The sequence below is a fragment of the Aotus nancymaae genome, unplaced genomic scaffold, assembly GCF_030222135.1.
Source record: "Aotus nancymaae isolate 86718 unplaced genomic scaffold, 86718_ANA_hifiasm-v0.15.2.pri h1tg000004l, whole genome shotgun sequence".
NCBI classification, from domain to species: Eukaryota; Metazoa; Chordata; class Mammalia; order Primates; family Aotidae; genus Aotus; species Aotus nancymaae.
The window spans coordinates 36,769,380-36,794,212 of record NW_026988415.1 but is presented as its reverse complement, the minus strand read 5'-3'; the positions used below and the strand labels follow the sequence as shown (position 1 = coordinate 36,794,212).

At 42.7% G+C, this 24,833-nt stretch overlaps 1 protein-coding gene across 9 annotated transcripts in view; it reads left to right on the top strand.

Moving 5' to 3' along the window:
* The window catches only part of PAK3 (p21 (RAC1) activated kinase 3), a 293,095-nt gene that overhangs the window by 158,627 nt on the left and 109,635 nt on the right, over positions 1–24,833 (top strand). For 4 of the 9 annotated variants that reach the window (XM_012451750.3, XM_012451746.3, XM_012451747.3 and 1 more), the window contains exons 1-3: positions 2,282–2,326; positions 3,426–3,535; positions 9,043–9,190. The exons of 2 other annotated variants lie outside the window; for them this stretch is intronic. The gene's annotated coding sequence lies outside the window, so the exon portion shown is untranslated. Of the gene's footprint in view, positions 1–2,101; positions 2,327–3,425; positions 3,536–9,042; positions 9,191–24,833 lie in introns of those variants that run through there. 3 more of the 9 variants (XM_012451742.3, XM_012451743.2, XM_012451744.2) reach the window with 3 other exon arrangements.

Genomic DNA, 24,833 nt, shown 5'->3' with positions numbered 1-24,833 from the left:
CTATAATCACTAGGGAGAGAGGAAATACACACATGAAACGTTTAAGTAACCATGTGTGGTGACTGCATAAATAGCTCTGAATTATAGCTGAGGTATATGGGAAGATTAGAGTGAAATCAAATACCTTCTAATTACAATTTAAATCGATAGCCTAGAAGACCCAGGTTAAATCATCAGCCAGGAAAATCAAGTTATATTTTTCTATTTCTTAAAAAAGATTCTTGTTTAACTCAAATAAATGCATTTTACAATCAGAGATGTTAACATTGAATAAATTACGTTCATTTTTATTTGTGATTTTTAAGATTATTTTTACCATGGTGTAAAAAAAAAAAAATCAATGGTATGTGGTTGCTTATTTTTTTTAACTCCAAAGTTAATTAAAAAGATATCTGTGAAATCATTGGAGGTAGAACCATCCTGATTCCAACCTATTAATCAAAGATTTGAGAGTGAGGGTATTGAATGTTTTTGCATTAAAGACAACCACCACACCAAAAAAGTTATTTTAAAAATGCCCGATTTTTTAAAAACACCAATCTTAGTCTGTTTCTTTTAAAGCAAGTATGTATTTTAACAAAACCAGTAATATCACATTTAATTTTTAGCAGTGCTACACTGTATCATATTAGAGAAATCATGGACATTGGACTCATTTAGATAAAAATCCCAGCTCTACCACTTTCTACAATGTTAATGTAATACTCATATATGCATTAATATATATTTAATTTAGGAAAATAAAATGCAAAGTGATACTTTAAAATAGTCTGGATTACAGAGTTTACTTAGGCTTTGCCTCCCTCTTTCTTGTTTTGCCATAGAGTGGATCACTGTTGTTTTTCTCAGTTCCCTGTATCATCACAATTTAAAATGAATTAGTGGAAAAGAGGCATCCCTTTCTCCAACTGCTTGAGATGTTATGTCTGGTGAATCTGTAGCTCTTTTGTACGACTTTAACTGAAAGGACCTTGGCAGATATATTCGTTCACCCTTGGTCTTGAAACTTATTTTGTTGGCACTTTGGAGATACTGAATACAAATTCACTGGAGAAGGTCATGATTCATTTTGGCCATTTAAGTATGTGAGGATATGTTTATCTTTATAAAAATAAATCTGAAAGTAGAAAGAAAAAGTTACTAATAATACTACTATTTCAACCCAACTATTAACAATTTTATGTTCTCTTCTCATCGTTTTCTGTAGGCATACTTTACATCATTATAATTTGAATATCCTTATTATATTGTATTATTTGAGTTTTTATGGCAACTTACTGTCTCCTTGCTAAGATTCACCATAATTTACATAATCTAGCCAAATCATGTGGCGTATGGATTTTGGAGTAGCAAGAGATGGTTTTTAGAGTTAGATTTTAGAAAGCCTTGGACACCTGCAAAAATTTGAACCATATCCTAAAGACAAGAGAAGGCATTGAAGGTTTAAGGGAAAGGATGAACAGGGGGAATCACATTTAATCTCCATTTAAAGTAGAGTAATTTTATTTTTTGTATAATACCTTGCTTTTTTGAATGTGTGTGTTTCATATGCAAAAAAGTAGTTTCCCGATCTAGACTGCCATCTCTTTGAATCCCACCACCACATCTGCCTCTCTTAGTTTTGTTTATTTAAGAGAGTCCATCAGTTTAACCTGCCTGGCTGACAGGTGGTGTCCCAAATCGAAACCATTTTTCCCCTCGAATAAAGCGTGCCCGTGTAGCTGGACAGATTTCATTCCCTGAAAATTCATCTGTAATTCCAATTTTCCTGAGGGGAGCAATTAAGGAAGATATATGAAATCTCCCCTCCTCTCCATCCTGTCAGGTGCATCTCTTTTTTGATGGCCCCACCTCTGTCTAGACAACCCTGACAGTGTAGAAGTTTCCATCTCCTTTCCCTTTCCCTCTCCGTGTTCCCTCCCCTTCAGTTTTTCCCCCCTCCCAGGCGCTTCCTGCCTGGAAACAAAAGATTGGTCCCCAGTAGCCCACTCAGGGCGATTTTAGTTTTATGCTCACCATCTGATTGGCCTAGGTAAGGTGCAGAGCTTGGGTGACGTCATAGCAGAGAAGGGCTAGGGAGCGGTTGCCGAGCAGGGGCTCTACCGCGGGCGGGCAGCTGTGCCAGCTAACCGTCTGGGATCTCGCACTGGGGGCTGCAGCTTTTCCCCGCCTCGAGCCAGTGTGCGGGGGCGGGAGAAGAGCCAGGGGGAGCGGGCTGGGCCCGGGGCTGCGGCTGCGGCCGCGGGGCTGCGGCTCCCCAGCCCCGCCAGCTGGAGCGCTCGGTGGTAGAGGAAAGGTCTTGACGGGGTGGCTGGATCCGTGGCAGGTAAATCCCGCGACTAACTGCACCCGGGCTAGCGCGGGGGAGGGGGTGGCTGTTGGATAATGCTTTAAGGCTGCTGGGCAGATGTGCTGCCTTTCCGGACCCCGCTCCTGTCCTGGTTGTGTCCCAGCCTCGAGTCTCCTACGTGGCTTCCCGGAGCCCTGAGACCAAGCGAGCAGTTTGCAAGATCCCGGTTTGCCGGACAAGTGGGTGTGTCAGGGCCGTTCCCGGAGGGCCGGGGCTCCTTCGCTTGGTCAAACCCTATTCTCGTTTACTGGGGCCTGGGCCACTTGAGGCAAAATCCGCCTTGAAAGCTACGTCAGCCTGTAAGTCTTCCCTTTCGCCCCCCCTCCGCCCCCCTACCCAACCCCAGTAGCTGTGACAGCAGTCCCCTAGAGAAGGGGAGGGGGTGTGGCCACGGTCTGGCCAAGTCCGCGGCAGAACCCGCACCCCCACCCGAGCAAACAGAAAAAGTGACGATTTTCTTAAACGGGTGCCTTCCCCTCTTTTATTTTTCTTTAACCCCCTCCCCTTTTTTGGTGGGGGGGATGGTAATGACAGGGGGACTCTTTTCTCCTGTGGGGACGGGAATGATGCAACAACGTCCCCAGAAAGCTCGGGGTCCCTGGATTGGCCCTGTCTTTGTCTAGGGAGCGGGGTCATTGGGTCTACTGCCTCTCCTTCTCCCCTATTCCCCTTAGCTCGCTGGGGGCATTGCCCTCAGTTTGTGAACTGACTCTGGCAAGATTACTGCCGCACTTTTGGGTGAACTGAACATTTTAGATTCTTGCTCTGGCAGGTTTTCCTTCCCTAGGTGGTGGTTAAGGGGTGGGGTGGCGTGAGGGATGGTGGGAAGGGGGGTTCAAGCAAGGAGGGAGCTAGAGGCCCCACTTGTTTTTTTTGGTCCCACCTTTCAGAATCCAGTTCCAGATTCTAGGCTTGAGGGTTCTGGGCTGTTGGTCTGTAGAACCAAAGGAGAGGAGGGTGAGTGCCTTGGCTTTGGGAAGCATGATGGGGGCGGTTGCAGTGCTATTTTTAAAAAACGGCTTTCAGCAGGGAAGCCTTTAGCCATGTTAGTCTTGCTCCCCCCATGGTTTTGCAGACTCAAATCCAGGCCAAGTGTATGGCTGTCTGAGGTATTGGAACAGAAGGAGGTCCATTCCTGTTGGTGACAACACCGTGGCCCTGTTCTGGGATGAGCAAGGTGTAAAGGTCAGTGCGGTTTTCACTGGGCCATTTGCAAAATTATAATGGGGCAAGATCTGTGATTTGGTACTTGAGGCCTCCAATCAGGGGCAACTTTGGGCAAAGGGGCTTGATATGGTGATGAATAACAGGCAGAGGCTTGGAGAGAGAGCCATTTGTAAACCTCTCTTTCTGGATACAAATTTCATATCCCCCAGCCCCATGCAAGAAGCAAAATGGGAAGAGACTAGGAGGTAGGCTGGGCAATAGCTGACAGCTGAGAATCCTGAGGTTAGAGAGACCTTAGGATGTCAAGGAGCTGACCCCGGAAGCCTCCAGACAGGCAAGTGGGCCTTGTAGGAGAGACCTGAGAGGAAAAGGAGCTTCACATGCAATAATAGGGTTATAAGCTAGGGGACACAGGACCCTAGGGACATTCTGACTAGCTAACCATTCCACAGGTTGCAGATTTTCCTGGTCAGAGGTAAATGGTATATAGAGCAAACAAGTTTGGTGAGGTCTTGGGAGAGGGTGAGTAGTGGACATACCAGGTGAAGGAAACGAGAGTAAAAAGAACTGCAGGGATGGGGAGGTGCTGACATCAGAGACTCTATTATGAGGTCAGAGACTAAGCTACTAAATTAAGGTTAAAGAAGGTGGCCAAGGCAAAAAAAAAAAAAAAAAAATCAGACCTACAGATCAGATGGAGCAGGCAAGAAGGCAGGAACAAACTAGAGAGAGATAGAAGAAAAGTCATGGTCTTACTAGGAACCCAAAAGCCCTGATTTCCCTGGTGAGATAGGAAAGCTTTGGTGGTTGAGGCAGCTGCAGCTCAGCCAAGAATTAGAAGGATGATTCTAGATATTTAAAATCGGCAGCATTCCCACCCGTGTAACCCACCTTCAGGAACCAGTAGCTTTAACCAAGAGAACAAGAAGAAACTCAATGAGCAGCAGCCTCAACAACTGGCTCTTTCCTCCTGGGTAAGGAGAAGGGAGTGGGGAAGGACAGGGCCCCAAAGGGAAGTGGGGGCGCTATCAATCTGGCCTAGACAGGTAGGTTGACTGCTTCTACATAGGTGGGCTATGACCTGGTTTGAGACCCCTGCTTTAAAAAAAAAAAAAAAGCCCTCCTTCTCAGGATCCCTGGGGACCCTGTGTGCGCAGGGAACTGTGGAAAACCTCTACTCCGGAAGGTAAGTGCAGCAGTCTAGGCTTCTGGGGCATAGCTTAACCCACCGCTACTCATCCCCCAGCCCCATCCCTCCCCACCCCCGCCTGCCTGGGGCTAGGCGGTTCCCTCTGCAGGGCCTGGGGTGGACTTGTCTGCCAACTCGGCACTACGCAGCTTCTCCGGCAGGGGGCAGGAAAGGGCCTGCAGCGACGCGCAGGACCCGAGTCCTCCATTTCAGGTGTGATGCTTAAAGCTTCGGATCAACCAACAGCCACACATTTAAAATCTCATTTAGGGTTATCGGAGAACCAAATGAACCTCCGGGTCTGGCAGTTTCCATTTCCTCCCAGATATGCGTCGCTTCCTACCGCGCTCCGTGGCTTTGGAAGGCATTTGAATTTACATACGCGGTGATTATTTGAGTCACTAATACACACAGCCTAACAGGGAGTTTAATTGGAAATGTTAATCAATGCAATAGATCTGTGTCTGATTTCCACATTCGGTCAATTATCTGCAGGTTGGGGCAATCTCTGTTAAACCCAGGTAATGCAATGAGGAGCAAACAGTGCAGCTACAGCTGGGTCTGAGTCCGGGAAACATAATGGGGAGATGGACCTTGAAAACTGGAAAGAGATTAACAATTTACTGGTGGGAAGAGGAAATCGTTAGAAAGGTGTGGTCACAGAAAGGCCTGATTGCTGAGATGGAACAGGATGGCCTTGGAACCCACATGATGGAGAGGGAGGCCAGAGTTTTTCTTTGAGGTTGGAGGGGCCTGGATTTGGAAAGTGAAGTTTTTTAGGGGCCAAAGGACCAGGGACTGGTGTGGAATGAACCCTGGGAGTCAGAAGTGAAGTTCTGGAGGGCTAGGGCCTGGTCTGGGACCCCCAAACACACTGTCCCAGACAGTGACAGTCTAGGACCCCTGTTGTGTTTGGGGGTCCCAGACAATGTGTTTGCCCCTCTCTAGGCCTCAGTTTCCTTGTCTTTCAAATGATGAAGTTGGCACTAGGTATTCTCTAAGGTGGTCGTGACATTTGGGAAGCCGGTCCATTTATTCTTGTTATTGAAGACAGGTCCACTAAAGTACATACCTCTTTCCCTGTCAGAAAAATGACCCCATATTTTTTGTATGCTCTCCAGTTTTGGGGAAAACAATACAAAAGAAGCAACCCCACAACCACATATATTTCATCTCTTTTAGCAGTGTGGCTTTACTTTTACTTCTAGTGAATGTGGAGCAGGCGGGAAAAGAGAAATCCAAGTTAATAATCTGCTAGGGACCCTATAACCAAGCCCCTGCAAAGTTGTGTGTGTGTGTGTGTGTGTGTGTGTGTGTGTGTGTGTGTGTGTGTAGGGGGGTGGTCTCACAGACCAGAGGAGATGAGTGGGTGGCATATATTCACTAGCGGGCCTTACTCCCTAACCCAATCTCAAAACAGTCTTAGGATGAAGGTGAAGGAAGGGCCTGGTTTAGGGCATATGTCCTTTTCCTTCACGTCCTTCTCCCCCATCTCCATTTGAGCCCCAGGGACTTTGTGGAATTCAGTACCCTAAAAGAAACACTATCCTTAATCAGCACAACAGTGCCCTCTAGTGACCTTACTGGGGACAACTTTAACAGACCTCCCCAGGCATCCCAGGGCCCAGCCTGGTCACCAGTGCCCTTGTGCAGCTGTTACTCCCTGTGGAGAAAGCTCTTAGTCCTTCCAACTAGCCTGACAGAGAAACTCAGGTAGCCACTGTTTCCTGCAAGTCCTTCTCCTTGCAATATATGGATGGGGCTTGGGGTTTACAGAGGGAGTCAGCGCCCCCAAACTTCCTCTTCAGTGCTATTTCCTTTGGGCCTGAAAAAGGTTCCAAACTTCCTTTCCTAGACATCTTCAGTGCTGAGCAAGACACTTGGCATGGGAAGCCTCTATGGTAGAGCGGGTAGTTGTCCATTCTTCCACCTACTCCCACCACCAAGGTGGCAGTCCTAGTCCCCAGACAGGGATTCTGCCAAGAAGCTGGAATGCAGCAAGGTGGCTGGGGGTGGAGTTGGGTTGGTGATGGGTGTTGGGTACAAGATGCATGCATCCACCTTAGTCTCCAACTGGAGGCTGAGCCATAGGTGCACAAGAAGGCGGTATAGACAGACAACATGATACAGGCACGCAATGCCCACAACACTATACAGACACACAACATGGCATAGAGATATGACACAATACAAATGAGACACATCACACATACATAAAGCATGGAGGAGATGCAATTCACATGCAACAGAGTACAGCCCTGTAGCACTCACACAGTAGCTTATGGACATGATCACATATACAACATGATATTAACAAGGCACTGTACACATACACAATATGATGCAGACTCAATACATATATATCATGGTAGATATGACAGCACACATACCCAGACATGCAACATGGTACAGGGAACTGCACAGATACACATGACTCAGCATGCATATGTGCTCACACAGGATATCTCCCCTGGCCCCACTCTCAACACACTCCGAGGCAGGTGAGAGGAGTGTTGCTCCCAGGTGGAATACTGTGTCCTGTCAGTTGATTCTGCAACTAACTCTAGTCGGGCAAATGGTGGAATTAAGGCAGGCTGTCATGGAGTTAAAAAGTGGTGCTATAGTTGTGTCTAGGGGGAGGTGGAGGTAGGCTCCAGGAAAGCTCTTGATCTTGCTCAAAAACATGGAGGTTGTTGGTAGTACAGGTTGGGGGTGTCTCCTCCTCCTCTAACATCTTCTAGTACTCTTTCCCACCCCAATGCGTAGATGCTGCCTCTTCTGTCTGCCCTCATCCCCAGGGATGGGCAGGGGGCTTCTTGAGGCCATTCTTCCCATGCCCTCCTTGAGCCCCACCCCTCTGTGGAGTTTTGTCAGCTCGCACTCCTCTCCTCCTTGCCCCACCCTCTTGCAGGGTGAGATCTTGCAGGGTGAGCTCACGCAGGGAGGGAGGGGGCGAGTACACCATTCAGTGGCGCAGTGGGTGGGATTTGGAAAGGCTGCTTGGAGTGTGCATGTGGGAAGCACACATGGAATGCCAGGGATGCTGGGGGACAGACATGCTTTGGAGTCTTACCCAAGAGCAAGAGGCAGACCCAGAGTATGGCTTGGACTTTTTATTCCAGAAGGGGGAATTGCAGATTATCGGGCTTTTCTTGGCTCCCTAAGGCTTCAGTTTTGCAAACTCCTTGTTTAGATATCCATCTAGCCATCCCTTTGGATTAGGACCCTGTTCATTCTGGTCTCTAATAAATAGGTGCTAGCCTGAATCATGCCTTCTTGAGAATTAGCATGTAGTTGCTGCTTTTCTTTGAGGACAAACACCATTGGGAGAAGGGGGAAGGAAAGCAGAGGATGATGGATTGCAGAACTTGGGGTCCTACTTAGAGAAGATCAGCTTCTCCCTTGAGAGGCTCACATGATTGTGGGAAAAGGCAGAAAGGGAGGGGCCAAAGAGACTGTCTCCTTCATGGTTAGACTTAGAAACCTCTGTTGGAAAAATAAATTATCACCAAACAACAACAGTAAACAGTATATATTCACCCTAAGAAACCTGGGGAAGATTGTCCAGACTTACCTGGTAGAGATAGGAAAAGGTAGAGGGGAGCTCCAATTAGGATCAGAGGCTGTGGCCTTCAGCACCTGTGAGATGGTAGCAAATTAGGAGACCTCAGAATGCTGTTGCCTGACAGACAGACAGACATTTTTTCCCCTTCTCCAGTGAAAGAGGTTAGTGAAAAGGGAAATGGAAATGGAGGTGGAGACTTAGAGTTGAGGGATGAACTGAACTGAACTGAATGCAGTGCCACAACATCAGGAAACTCACATATTCACACAGCCAACCTGCATTGGCCAGTGTCTCTCAGTTTCCTTTTATCCACTGGACTCTATCACCTCCTGTGATTATACACATTGCTTCATAATTATGCAAACTATAGAAATATTTCACATCTGTCTTATTTGATTTAGTTTTCCCAACACTTACCCAAGGCAACTAAGGCAGATCTTTTCACTTGATAGCAAGCAGGCCCAGAATGATGAGGTGACTAACAGCAATTCTCAACTTGTAACTCCCATCTCCTGACTCCCACTTCTATGCCCTTTCTGGAATCCTATGTAACAATGCTTTATTACACTTCTTAGCTCTCTGATTTTCTAGCTTTCTTAAGGGATTTTTGAAATTCACCAGGGTGATTGAGAGAGAGAGAGAGAGTGTGTGTGCGTGTGTGTGTGTATTTGTATTTGTGTGTGTATGATGATGTTTGGTGGGGGTTGGATGAGGGAGCACTAGCAGGTGGGGAAAGAGGTTCCCTCTCCCCCACAATGCTTTTCTCGGCAGGTTTCCCCCAAGAAAGAGCAGCTGAGTCCTTGCATCTTGTGGCAGCTGGTGTGTCCAGCACTGAGTCCGTAGGAGCTGAAGTCAGCCTGGGCCCTTCTCATGGGCAGTGCCCACCTGTGCTGAAGTCCTGCAGCAGTGGCATTGTGAGGTGAGTAATGGAGTCCATTGTAGGGAGTTAGGGTTCTCCAAATACAGGCAAATGCTGCCTTTCCACCAGATCTCCCAATATCAAAGACTCTGTCTGGACCTCATGAGCTAGGCCTCAGGGCATGACCCCTACATTCTGGGGAATTTTGCGTAGTACAGCCGCCTTTAGTCTCTTGCCTCCCACCCCATCTGTAATATGGGAATGACAGCCTTGACCTACATTTTGGGGTGAGGAGGAGAAGTAACGTAACAGTCATTGCCAAGTCCTTTGCAGATGTCAAGCAGCATCTAAGAGCTTCAGTGTAACACAGACATGCTTCCCATCAAGCTGTCATTTTCTTTTCCCTTCTTTCCTGATGCCTGGGTGGCTTTTTAGCCACATGCTGCAAATTTGCCAATTAGTTCCTGTGATTTCTACTGCCCCATAACCTTAATTTTACCTTCCTATTTGAAATGTACCCCCACCTCTTCCATCCCTGCTTCTAGGCCTGTCAGGCTTGGCTTAAACCTTCCCGAATCTTCTCTCTGCTTTCCCACAAAACCAGGATACGCTGCCTCCAGTAGGTCTCCAACAACACTTGAGTCTGTAGTGTGCAGTGTAGCATTTGCTGCCCTTCTGCCTTAAGTAATTCTTGCATGGTTTCTGGAGTATTCATCTTACCAGGAAAACCAGGCTGTAGGCTGTTCAAGGGCAGGGACTAGATCTCACAGATCTCTAGTCTCCCTTAAAAGGGCTCAGCAGTTCCCCAGCAGCTTTGCAAGTTGGGCCTCTCTCTCTTCCTCTGCACTTCTTTCAGGTTTCATGGCCTGCCTCTCCGATCATTTCTCTGTCTCTTTGTCTGCCTTTCAGGCAGGCATCATAACTTCTTCTGTCAGCTTCTCCATCTGGTGTTCTGTTGCTATTCCCTGCAGTCCAGCTACCTGCTTGTAGCTTGCTGTCCCTTCGTCTGGTCTTCTGTCTGTCTGTCAGCTGCTTAGGCATCTCTCCTACTACCCAAGTCAAAAAACAACCAACCAAATGTTTTAATAAACCAACCAGAAAAACAAACTAAACAAAAATCAAGCAAGGGATAAGCAATGTAGTTCTCTTTCACGCTGAGCATACATTGGACCTACAGACAAGGTAAAACTCCAGTCTCAGTGGCAGGTGTTTCTGTGATGCCTTCTTATGAAAGGGAAGCTCCAGAGTTTCAGCCATGGAATTGAAGGTATGAAATTACAGCCTTGTCGATACCGATGCATTCAACTTTCTAGCGATGTTCTGGTAGGGGATCCTCTATAGACCTTGATGGACAGAAGGTAACTAGGACTGACTAAAATGAGAAGCCCCTGGATCACTCTTTGGTCTTCTGTGACAGATGCAATAATAACTTGTATTTATTGTCTAATGTTGCCAGCTCTGTGCTAGGCACATACCAATTTGCTCCTATGGTAATCTTGCAAGGTAGGTATTTTTTTTCTAATAGTTATTGCTGTTTCTGACTATAGAACTGATACTAGCTCAAGTTAGATATTATCATCATCATTGTTTTACCAAGGAGGAGATAGAGGCTGAGAGAAGCTAAGGAACTTGCCTGTAACTGGAGACATGCTGTGGCTTTGGGAAGAAAGAGACTTTCTGGAGAGAGTTTCCCAGCATCCCATACAAAGTTATTTTGGTATCTTTAGTTCACGTGCACACACATACATACTCTCATAAGCACATCCATGTACTCTTGTACATTCACACAGTCACATTATCCCCTGGGTTCACTCACTTTTCATACTAGAGTCATTCAAAGTGATGATTACTCTTACCCCCTCACTCTCACACACAATCATATTTATGTACATGCTACATTCGGGTACATTCACACTGCCACAAACCGACATTTGCATATTGACATTTTCGTATTGATGCACACAATACACTTACCATATACCCGACCTTCATGTTTATAGCCACTCACACCTTTATGCTATTAAGATTACATTCTCACACAAAGTCATACACTGTCACACTTACATTCACACAGAGGATACAATCACCCTTGCCTGCTCAAATTCCTATATAGTCATACATACTCTGTACACAAATAATACATTGACTTTCCCCTTGCACACACTCCACTTCTTACACTCACAGCCATGCATACACTCAATTTCATATACTCCAGTGTACTTGCACTGAGGTCATCACTGTTTCTTCCTCAGAGTCACAAACCCATCACAGGGACACAAATGTACATACATGCTCATATATCCATGTTCATATTTGCTCATACCATAAGCACCATCTTACCCACTTGCACTTTTACACTTAGAATTACACACTTGCATTCATATACACAGAGCAAAAACAATCTCCCTACCCCTGACACATTTACACATAATCATATTCATACATAGAAACACATATTTTGACACACACATTCACACTCACACACTTTCTTCACACTGAGACATCATCACACTCTATACCAAACTTGCAGGCACACACTCTAAAATATAACCACACATACACATATTTTTATAAACTCTGCTATTTTTACTGACAACCATCACTACCCCCTCAAACTCAAACACAATCACTTACACACACAGGTATATTCACATTGAATGACACATACATATACTCATTCATATTCAGTACTCATACAAATTCACATAAACATACATACTGCACATGTACTTATACTCTCACATATTCACTCCCACTCACAACTGCACACTGAAAATTATACATGCCCTTATTCCCATTGACACACAAGCATACTCCTCCACATTTGTGTACATGAACATGTGTACCCTCTGACACACCATCTCCCACTCATACATCACACATTTTCACACTGGCATGATCAGACTTGCCACACACTTGCATTTTATACATTCCCACTCTTCTATTCTCATACTGACATGCCCTCTCTCACATTGCTACATACATTCACACCAGTGCACATATAATGACATGCAAAGTCACTGACATGCATTCACACTAGCACATACCACACTGACATACACAACTCACATTGCAATAGTCAGTTGACTGTGCCTCACACAGGCAATTTCTTATACCACATATGGCAACATAGACTCACACTCACACTCACCATGCCACATTCTCACGTTAATACACTTACATGAACACACCTGTTCAGGAAGTCACACTCCTGCAATCCACCATATACTCTTACTCAGACTCTCACATGGACACATTGACACTGAGCTAACACTGATTTAATCACATTGACCCACATCTATTCACGCTGATTCACACATAGTGATAGTAACCCACACTCTCACTCATCCATACTTTCCCAAACTCTTTTTTTAATTAATTTATTTTTTTATTATACTTTAAGTTCTGGGGTACATGTGCAGATCTTGTAGGATTGTTACATAGGTATATACATGCTATTGTGGTTTGCTGCCTCCATCCCCCCGTCACCTACATCTGACATTTCTGCTAATCTTACCCCTCCCCAATCTCCCCACCCACTGCTATCCCTCCTCAGCCCCCCACCGCCCAACTGACCCCAGTGTGTGATGCTCCCCTACCTGTGTCCATATGTTCTCATTGTTCAACACCCGCCTATGAGTGAGAACATGCGGTGTTTGATTTTCTGTTCTTGTGTCAGTTTGCTGAGAATGATGGTTTCCAGGTTCATCCATGTACTCACAAACAACATGAACTCATCCTTTTTTATGGCTGCATAGTATCCCATGGTGTGTATGTGCCACATTTTCTTTATCCAGTCTATTCTCGACAGCATTTGGGTTGGTTCCAGGTCTTTGCTATTGTAAACAGTGCCACAATTAATATACGTGTGCATGTGTCTTTATAATAGAATGATTTATAATCCTTTGGGTATATACCCAGTAATGGGATTGCTGGGTCAAATGGAATTTCTATTTCTAGATCCTTGAGGAATTGCCACACTGTCTTCCACAATGGTTGAACTAATTTACACTCCCACCAACAGTGTAAAAGTGTTCCTATTTCTCCACATCCTCTCCAGCATCTGTTGTCTCCAGATTTTTTAATGATTGCCATTCTAACTGGCATGAGATGGTATCTCAATGTGGTTTTGATTTGCATTTCTCTCGTGACCAGTAATGATGAGCATTTTTTCATTTGTTTGTTGGCTGCATAAATGTCTTCTTTTGAAAAGTGCCTGTTCATATCCTTTGCCCACTTTTTGATGGGGTGGCTTTCCCAAAGTCTTAAATGTCCCCCCTCATACCAATAGCCCTGCATTTATATACTTTCTCACTGACACACACATACTGGGATACATCTAATTGCAATCAATAGTTTATATTCATAGTTGTCACTCTCTTTTTTCTCTGTTTGCCACTAGTGCTCTCCTCACCCCTGGTGAAAGGTTATATTGGCAACCAATTGCCAAAGGAAAAATGTTAGTCTCATCCAGGAAGTCAACAAGAAATAGATCTGTTAAGAGCAGAAAGGAGTAGAATTTATGTCTAGGATTAAAAAGAAAAGGCTCAAACCCACAGATCAAGTTTTTTTTTGTTTGTTTGCTTGTTTTTTATCGTTTCCACATACTTTTTTTCTTTTTACAGAGGTCATCTCTAATGCAGCTTTAGCCAGTCCTGTGCAACACAGGTTGGAGTTTAGATACTGTGTTTATGCTACCTCATTTCTCTTCTGTGGTGAAAGGAAGGTGAAGGATGTGTTTCTTTATGTGCTCTTAATGGATTCATACACAAAAGTGCATGTCTCTGGTTTTATATTTATGATCTGGAATTGCCTGCTGTTATACACATGGAAAGGGCAGGCCTGCTTCCACCTCTAATCTAGCCAGGTATGCTTAATACCCTGTTAACCCTGGAACATGGCACTCAAGGAAAGGAAAGAGAAGGTTAATGAACTAGCTGGATGATAAGGTGAATTTGTACTGTAAGTGTTCATGTGTGATAGTAGACCCCACTGAAATTTCAACAGCTGTTACTAACAAGTTGCCAGAGGAGATTTTTCAGTAGGCGTGGATAAAGACAAGCTGAAGGAAGTTTCTTGCACTTCAGAAAGACTGTAGGTTTCCCTGCAAGTGGATATAAAGAATCAAAAACCCAGGAGTGAACTAATGGATTAGGAGCCTAGTACAAGTGTGGTGTGCCACCAGAGATTTGAAAACACAAGATCGCCTTGTAGGAATGTCCCTAGTACATGGCTTCTCCTGCTGGAATCTCCCTGGAGCAAAAAAATGAGTGCAGAATATGCCCAAGCTGCCATTTGGTACAGGTTCTAGCATGTCTTAGGGAAGAGCCTATTCTCTGGAAAATAACCCAACTCCTGCCATTAGATTGAGAGCTTCTTTGATAGCAAAAACTATATTATCTTACTTGTTTTGGATTTTTGATGCCTAGCACAATGCTAGGTCCAGAAAAGCTACTTTTGAGACTCAATTAAGAAACTAAAAGGGATACCTGAGCAGCAACATGTTATCAGTACAGACCCAGTGTCTCTCTTCTTCTCTTCCTCAATCCCAGAATTGCAGTGACATTACCAGCTCAGATTGAGGATTGTTTGTGGGTCCCACATAGTGTTAGGCCCAGAGATTCAAATGGGTGAAATACACATCTGTATCCCCCTAAGATACTTTCATTTGTGTGGGAAAGATCAAGTTGCCATGAAACCAGTAGTATGAGGCAACAGTCTGGAAGCTTGGGGGTGGAGGGATCTTTATCATGAAGTCCAGTGGTCTGTAGGCTCCAAAGACCTTGACTGTTCACAAGTAGCTGGGGACAGCAGTCAGAATTTAGAGAAGTCACTTCCCAAAGGAAACTTCCTTATAGATAGCTTGCTCAGCACAGGGCTGTGCCATATTCCTAGAAGACTGTAAAACAGAGTACTCTGTTACTGGGCCTAAAGTAGAGTAATAAGAGTGATCTGCAGACCTTAGTGGGAATATTGCACTTAATTAAGATCTAACCACCACCTCCTCCAAGAGACAGCTTAAGATGGGGGTTCCCAACCCCTGGACTGCAGACCAGTACTGGTCTGCAGTCTGTTAGAAACTGGGCAGCAGGAGGTGAGTGGTAGGTGAGCAAGCATTACTTCCTGAGCTCCACCTCCTGTCAGATCAGCAGCAGCATTAGATGCTCATAGGGGCATTAACCCTATTGTGAATTGCACATGCAAGGGAGCTAGGTTGTGCACTCCTTATGATAATCTAATGCCTGATGAGCTGAGGTGGAACCGTTTCATTCCAAAACCACCCCATTGTCTCATGTCCATGGAAAAATTGTCTTCCACAAAACCAGTACCTGGTGCCAAAAAAGGTTGAGGACTGCTGGCTTAAGGGAAACAGCGGGGCAATTTTACATTTGGAAAATTGTGGCCATTACATCAAAATTCACCAAAGGCAATTTATATGATTTGCTGTACTGGCTGAATATTAGAAAAGAAAAAATGTACCTGTCAAAATGTGCTTGAATTCAGTGAGAAGCACTGAGAAAACCTACTCCTTTGCATTTACATGATATTTTATACTTTTCAAAATCTTTAATAACCCATTCTTCCATTTTGATAGAGGTGTAAGGAGCACCAGCTCTGGTATCAGGCAGACCAGCATTTGAATCCCAGTTTGGACACTTCTTAGCTGTTTTTGAGAAATTATCCCCATTTTTTCTCAGGCCTTTTGGCTAAGATCAAGTAAAGAGAAATTACTTATGCTCCTTAAGCCTCAGTGTCCTCACATGTAAAATGGGAGTGACACTAATGTCATCTACCTCATGGAGTTGTTAAGAGGATGAAATGAGATAATACATGAAAATGTTTAGCAAAATGTCTGGCTTATAGTAAATGTTTAACACAGGATAGAGCTTATTATCTTTATCATAGCCCTTTGAGGTAGGTACCTTCAAAGGGATAGATCCTTGACATAACAGAGAAACAGTATGGTTCTTTGCAGCCAAAGACTGATTTTCACAGGACTTTTCCTGTTTTCCTTTAAGTCTTTATTTCTGCCTGGCCACAAGCTAGGTGTCAGTGCTCATTCCCACTCCAAACGATGAGTGAAAAATAGGGTTAGTCCACAGAGAGTTTCCTCAATTCTTGTGTCTCTTTAGGACATGCTTTTCTTGGAGCAGTGTTTCCTCTTTATTTAGCTATCCCCTCTAGTCCTACTTCCCCTCTTGAAATCAGTAAAGCCCTCAGTGATGCCTCCTTTATTTGCTGGTACACAAACTTGTAGGGGTGGGGAGTAGAAGAGATTCCTGATGCAAGTGGAACCAGCAATTTGTTCTCTGATCATAGGCATTCTTCTGCCCTTGATTCTGATTGTTGAAATGTTGCTTTGTGGGTAGAAGGTCTGCTTATTTTCAGGCTTTGGTCCCAAACACCGCAGTGGAAGCACAGTTTACTTACTCAAAAGCCCTAAGAACATTCATGTTCATGCAAAAACTGTGAATAACTGTAGAATTTAATATGAAACTTCGTGTGACTTATGACTTAAGAAACAGAAATAAGAGCATGGGCATTGATGTCACAGACATGGGATGCTATAATCTTACTATTACATTTACTAGTTCTGTGACCTTGGTCAAGTGACTTAATGAGTGTGCTTCTTCATATGTAGAATGGAAATACTGTAATAGTAACATCTCATGGGGTTATGCAAGTTATGTGAACTTGTACATAAGTAACTTTTAGCAGAGTACCTGGGCCATAAGATTTCAGCAAATGATAGAGATTTTCTTTATGGCTTGTGAAATCTGTGGCAATAAACTGTAAACATCTGTTTGTAGAATGTCTTAAATTACTTCAAAGCAGTTCCCAAATGTGGATTATGTGATCCTCACAATCTACTGGTGAGGTGATCGTCTTTTCTAGGTGAAGAAATAGCTTCAGAGTGGCAAAGAGATGCACCCAATGTCATGCAGCTCATGGGTGGCAGTGCTAGGCTGAGAAGGCACCAGTCCAGATTGAATATTTGCACCTTCACTTGGTAAAGCTTTTGGGGGCTTAAGTTAGCAAATAAGAGTGATTTGAACTGAGCATAATCCTTCTTGTGACAAAAATATCTAAATGTGAGCTACGGTTTATCTACCATAGGTGTTTCTCTTTGTATCTTGTGCAATGCCCAGAATGTTTCAAGAGTGAAACAAATGTAACATCAAAGCAGTATCTTTCCAAACATAGCTGCGTTATCACTACTGAGCACCATAGTAGTACCATTTACCACCAAGAGGAAAATCTTGAGGTATAAATACTGAGTGGTTCTGCTCTTGCTGCTCCAGTAGCACCAAATGTTCAGAGTCTGGAAATTCTTAAAACATATGGAAAAGCTTTAACAGACCTGTGGTGCCACTTGACCATTTCTCTTCTGACATGAGAATTACAAGACATCAAGTTTAGTAAACTTTAGGGAGAGGATGGGAGGACAGAAAGATAGAAGCACTTTTGGCCTCTCTGTAACATTTTCGTCATAGCCAAACATTCATCTTGAAGCACTCCTCTCTTGGTTTCTGTGACAACATATCAGTTCTCCCACCTCTTTGACCATCTTTCTTAGGGCTCATTAGTCGTTCTTCCTCTTCCAATCCCTAGATGTTCATGTTCCACAGAGATCTGGTCTGATCCTCTTTCTCATTCTATAGTCTTCCTGAGCAATTGTGCATATTCCCATGCTGATAGCCTCCAAATTTAATATCTTCATCCCACATGTCCATCTCTCCATTGAACAGTTTCATAATACTAAATGAATGTGTTAGAACCACTGCTACAATTGTATTTGTCTTAATAGTGCTCTCTCTCTATTGTGAGGAATAGATATAACTAGAGATACAGTTTTTCCACCACATGTGAATTGATGTTTTTGGGTTTTTTAATTACTTGATATGTAGTTTATGCTTCTCAAAGATAGATGCTTAGATATTGCTTCCCACTAGATAGTGCTAGTTAAATTCTCACTGATATTTCTGTTGTGTCATCGGTTTTATCCTCTCATCTTTGCGTAGTGTAGTCTTGGTAGAATTATTATGTTTGCTGTTAGTCTGGATAAAAATTTAGATGAATTTTATAGAAAATTTATTGTTGGAATTCACTTAGGGTGGCTGGCAAAATATTAGTGAAGTATTAGGGAAGGATAGAAGGTTATAGTCTCAAATCTTTTGTAAGGCTGAAAGGTTTTATTGGAACAGGCCGAAGGCAGCCAGTTCATTATGTTAGCATAGGGTAAAATATAGGGAAAATGAAAGCTTCCGCAGTTAAGTCTGTTTACCCCACATTCCTTTGTCTTTACTCTAATTTGTTTGTTCGTGTAAACTTTGTGCTGGATGGCCCTCTGGGGGAAGTCAAAGGGGAATTACCCATTAATGGTGTTTACTCTGGGCCCCTGGAACCTAAAGCTTTTATCATTCGTAAGACCACTATTTTAACCATGTTAATTATCCACAAGCATGTTGACTTAGAACCTCTGTTGTTAAATCTACCCTGAATAAATGTGAGCAGTTACAGGGAGTGAGGGTAGGTTAGCTGCAGTCATCTTCTTAAAGCAGCCAACGACCATCCCTAGCCCACTCAGACTAGTGCGTGCGAGTGTATTTATTCATCTGTCATTGAGTCAGGGTCTGCAGGACAGACCTCTGCAGGTGGTAAGCGACATCTCAGGTGGTGACTCCGACATGATTGAGGTCTCAGGTGGTGACCCCAGCATGATACTTGTCACAACTTATTATAATGCTGTTGTATTGGCCAAAAATATTAGAATAATTTGTTCTTATTCTCTTTAGAGTGCAATTATTACAAGTGGTCTAATGGTTGCTAATACAAGGGTCTTCCAACATTCATATTTGTTATCAGCACACTAACTTCAATAGTTGTTTTTCATCCCCATTCTAAGGTATTTGGTTATTTTCATTTCACAAATATGGAAACCAAGGCATAGTTCTATTTGGAATCCCAAATGTAAACTAAAGCCTACAAAAACCACTAGGCCTCCCATACTCCTCTGGGCCTCTTGGCATAGAAATATATTTCTACCCTGATTTCCATTTCGGGTCCTGAGAACAGTTAATCATATCAAGCCTAGCATCTCTACCATTTTTAGCCAATGTCCACTGTAGAGACCTCTCTTGACATCTCTCTTCTCATGTCTTCCAATTCCCATGCTGCATGTGCTTCCTCTCTTCTGACCAATTACCTTAGTGTTGTCAGTTTTCAAAATGATTTCCATGTTGCTACCTGTAACATCTGACTCCATAGGAAAAACCTTTCCCAAGTCTTCAACCTTAGATATCTGCTACATTGTCACCTGAGTAATAGTTCTGAAATACAAAGTTAATCATGCTATCTCACTACTTGAAACCTCTTCATATACACAAGAGGAGTCCAACCCTTGTAGAAAGGCATATTAAACCCTTCTTAATTTGTCTCTATGGATCTTATTTTTTCCATTCCTCTTTTTTGTCCCCAGTCTCCTTAATACACCTTGTTGCTTGACCTGAAAAATGGTGTGGTTAATTGTTCTTCCTAATTCAACTCAAGTGTACTTCCCCTGTGAAGCCTCCTCCTTCAGGCTGTTGGGAGTCTCTCTCTCTGTCCTCCCATAGCAAACTTTTCTCATCTTTGCACTGAGATATCATGGCTGACATCTATTACATTTTAAGTCTCTTCAAGGGCAGGAGCAACTTTGTTCATCTCTCACCCTAGAACCTGGTGAACTCCTACTTTCTTTTAATACCCTGCACAAGTGCCATATCCTCTGACCCCTCCAGGAAGCATTAGCTACCCTTCTTCCATGGTCCTTTCAAAGTATCCAATGCCTACGTTTGCACATAATAAATACTATGTAAATGATGAATAAATTTATGAAGATTTAATGATTTTCTCAGGACTACAGAAAAATCCAGAAGTAGAGCTAAGATTAGTCATTCTTCCTGTCAGAAACAATTATTTTGGGTTTATAAAAAACCTACTAAATAAAAATCAACCCCCCAAATTAAGTCTGCCTAACAAGATGCAACTTAGTTCTTAAATGTAACATGGTAGGTAGGTTTCTTTTTCTGAGTGTTATGTGTCTAATAAATTTCCCCAAAGAGATCTCTTCTGTTTATATATGGATACAGTTCTAAAAATACTTTTAAGCCTTACACATATTATTTTCTTCCAGAGTTTTGAGGTCTATTCTTTTACATAGTACCAGTATCATTCAGTCCAGCAGAAACAGGGGCCCAAGGCTAAGAAACCTAATCTAGCATGCTTAAAGAATTCATTGGTTGAAATATACTGTTGAATAACAATACTTCACACCAACCTAGTGCTTCCTACCTTTCAAATCCTACTGAATTCCTGCTCATGCTTCCATACCCTGCTCAAGTGCTATATCCTCTGACCCCTCTGGGAATATTAGCTATCCTTCCTGCTCTGTCCCTTCAAAGCATCTTGTGCCTACCTAGATTATATCACACTGTATTCTTATTGTATATATGCATATCTGCCTTCCTCACTAGACTAGAAGCTCTTTGAAGATAGAGATTTGTCTTTATTCATCTCTCTTTATAAGCTCCCTATACCTGACATAATACCTGGTACATATGAATGTTGGTGGTTGGGGGATGTAAGGCCAGGCAGCTGTGTTCCCTGGAACAATATCAAACACATTCCTTGTGCGTGGTAGTATGATTTCTAATAAAGGAATAAGGTGAAGAGAGTCTTGCCCTCTTCTGAAGTGCTATAGCTCCTCTTTTTTAAATTTTACTTCATATTTTGCAATGCACTTATCCTTACTTGTTTTGTAGTTCTATTTTTGTCTGTATATGACATACATTTTATACATATAATGTGTGGCCAGGAATGAAACTCACTGCTGGAGCCTATAACCTCATTCAGAGCTAGGCACTTATTTATCTGCTTACATCCATTACTTAGTATGATGCCTAGCACATAGGCACTGGTAAATATTTGTGGTTTGAGTAAGTGAATTCTTGCACAGGTGGGTTATTTAAAGGGCCTCAATAATATGTTCTTGGAGTTACTATCTGACACCTCAGAGTGATACCTCTCTGCTTGGAGCTCAGGATTTTTTGAAATGAAAGTCAAACAAATCAACAAGGAGAAAGCATTAGTTGGTATATTTTCCTGTAAAAAGGAATGTTGGGCTGACGTAAGATCTTTTCTTTTCCTCTCATTATGAAGCTGTGTGACCTATAGACCTTTATTATTAAGCTGTGCAGAAGAGTATAGGGCATGCCTAGGTGATCTGCTGAAGGCCACGAAACCAGCTGGTGATTGACTGGCATAATTGGGAGTACTATGACATAGGGGATTTATCAGGCTCAATCTTGAAGAAGAAAGAACACTCTAAGATGGGCATCATTTGATACAGAGGTATACACATTTATTATGAACACCTGAGTTTCTTCCCCTTTCTCTCTGCCCAGTGCTTTTGTCAGAATGTACTCCAGGCTACAGTACAGTCTCCACAGGAATGACTCAAGAACTACTGACCAATTTACCCTCAGGCCTGCTGATTACAGCTTCTTGTACCAAGCCCTGATCTGTTTTATATGCAGTTTTCCTCCCAAAATACCCTATCTTCCTTCCTTTGTGGTGAGGGCTGGGCCCTGTGATCTCAGCTTGGGGGCTTCCCAGGTCCACAGAAAGACTTAGGCACATAGCAGTCTTTGCTTTGTATGTGTATAAACACTAGAGAAGTAAAGCTGATCTTGTGCTGGGGTAGACATCTACTCTAGCATGAACTAATGATGAGCCATATATTCTATAGGTGGACAGCAGCAGCTGCAACCAGGTAGTAAAGTAATAAGCATTCAGCCACTTGCAAATTATGAGCTTGTGTAAGCTGTGCACAGAAAGGCCATGGGAAAATCAACATACTCAATCATGAGTTTGTCCTTCAGATCAGGCTTTTAATTTCTAAAGAGACTGCTTTGGGTGTATTATCTTTTTTCAAATTCTCATGTGAGTTTTCTGTAATGCAAAACATTTGTCTGGTGGACTCAAAGATGAGGAATTCCAACAAGTAAGGCCCTTGTCAGCTGAACGTTTATCCCCTACCATTGTGAAGTGGGATGGATAGAAAGTAAGTCTTGTCGTGTTCCGTTCTTCCTTCAGTATTTTAGGAAAGCCTGTTTTTAATAGATGTTATTTCCTCTTCGTAAACATAGCTCTCAAATGTTGAAATGCATGCTCAGCTCTTTTAAAATATGGGCATGTAAACTTAGGTCAAGGGGCAAAAACTTGAGGAAGAGTTGCTGCATTTTATACGAGTTCAAATTCTTTAACTTCCAGTTCTAGCAAGAAGTCACGTTTTTAGTGAACTGTGAATTTGCTAAATTGATCTGAGTTCCTAGTTTAGAAATAATAACAAATCTCCATTGCCCCAGGTAGCTCTTCTCTTCAGATGTGAAATGGGCACCTTCCCTGTAGAAAGCTGACTTGAGTACAGGGAAATTGGGAGTAGAGCAAGGACCTAAGATGATGAGCCATAACACACAGGTTGAAAAGCAACATTCAGGAACCTCTATGGTATGCAGAAATCTCTAGGAAATTCAGGAATTGAATTTCTGAGCTTAAGTTTGAGGGCATTTGTTGATATTTCACTGGTGTGGATCAATAAAGGGTATAATTATTATCCATGCATAGTAACAGATAGCAGTGAGACCTCCGGAGACGCAAGACACAAGTTTGCCATATCCTGCTTGCTTGGAATGTTAGTCTGTATCTAAGTTGTTCCATCTAAATGCTTCCAATGATGTTATGTTCTTGGAGAACTAGGAAATGTTTTCTTACTAGGTTTTGCTTCCTTTTTCTTTTTTTCCACCAATTTCTTTGAGGCATCTTTTAGGGTAATTACTTTTGGTTTTTTAATGCTTGAAATATTTCTACCTCTATTCTTTATGGATCTTATTTACTCTTTTTGGAAGCATCATTATTGGAAATAGAAAGCTGAAACCTATAATAATGCATCAGTTTGCCAATATAAGTATATGTCAGATAATCATTAGCATTTTCTGGGCATTAGCTCATGCAGCATACACAACGAATAATAAAGTATGGTACTGCATATATCTAGGAGCTTAAGAAGTCATTCTAAAAAGAACTATATTTTTAAAAAGAAAAAGAATGATTTGTTCCTTATATGCAGTATATGGAGTCTGGATGTTGGACTATACCTATTAACTTCCTTATTTGCAACCTGTCCATGAAATCTGCAACTATCATATGCTGGCTTCTTGGACTCAATTAATGTCAAGTTCCTGCTGAAAACAATGGAAGTTACTCATAAAAATATTAGCAAAAAACAACATTACAGCAGAACTGACCTCATTTGCTTGTTTGTATGAGAGAGAACATGAATGTATGCTGTGTGAGTGTGCTTGTATGTATGTCAGCGTGAGCTATCTCTTACATGATCTAAGATTGAAACTAGGCAGCTGTAAAAAGAGCTAGTGCCTCTCTAGCTTGTCCGGCTGCTTTTGCAGATCTCCTGCCTAACAAGTAGCTCAGCTCCTTCTGATCAAATGATCTTAGAATTGGCTTCCCTCCATTACACACTGTAATGGTATCTCCCTAGTGAGGCTCTCTGAAACAGCACACCCCTGTCTCTGATAGCAGAGTTCCCTTGTTGAGTGCCCCAGAAGAGGCAAGCTCCAAAACCAGGCCATCTAAGAATTGGTACAACTGGTCAACGAAACCTGTTGGAGTTTTGTCAGTAAATTACCTGGCCTTGTGTGAATGGGAAAAGCCATTTGGAATAAGTAAGTACCAGCATGAATTGGGTTGAAATGAAAAGGGTAGACCAGTTGTATTAATATTTTAGGAGGATAAAGATAAAGATATACATATGAAGAGTCTGTGTGCATTTGTGGATTTACTTGGATATGCATTGTATTGATGTACTGGGAAGGGAATTGACCAGTTCAGGAGCTGAGGGATTGGATACTGTTCTCAGTTTTTTCAGTTGTGACCTTTGGCAAGTACTTAAACTCAATGCTTGTAAATTCCTCATGTAAGAAATGGAGATGATACTTTCTTCTTCACAGTATTGATGTCAGGTTCAAAGAAGAGCAAGACATGGAAGCCCTTTGGACATTACAAAGTCGTATGTTTTAAAATGAGGTGTTGGTAATCAGATGGAAGCTGACTTTGAAATAATGCCCAACTACTTGGCAGTTAGACTAGTGCTGATATTTCCAAATATGCTTTCTTGTCTCTGACCTGCTACAATTAGGTCTATAGGCTTATGCAACTTTATGAAAAACTTAGAGCTGTAACAAATACATAGAATGCATAGAGTTCCATTTCGTTACTTAATACATGTATTTAATGTCTATTGGGAACAAGAGATTGTATTAGTAGTATAAAAGTGTATATTTATGACTGAGGGGCTCTTACCCTCAAGGAACTTATGATCTCATGAGGGGAGTGATTTGGATAATGGCTGTGCAATTTGAGAAAAGATGATAAAAATGGATTCGGGCCCATTCAGTTGGCTATAGTTAGTGATTGGGCTGTCCCTTTTCCACCTAGTTTGGGAATGGTAGTGTGGGTTCAGAGTTGCTAGGAGACCCAGATCTGGTTCATTCTTTTCCCCGTAAATGCCTGCTTTGGCATTTTAGCATGTTATAGGCATTAAGGTCTGAAAAATCACTAGAAATCTTCAGATGCTGGAAATTTC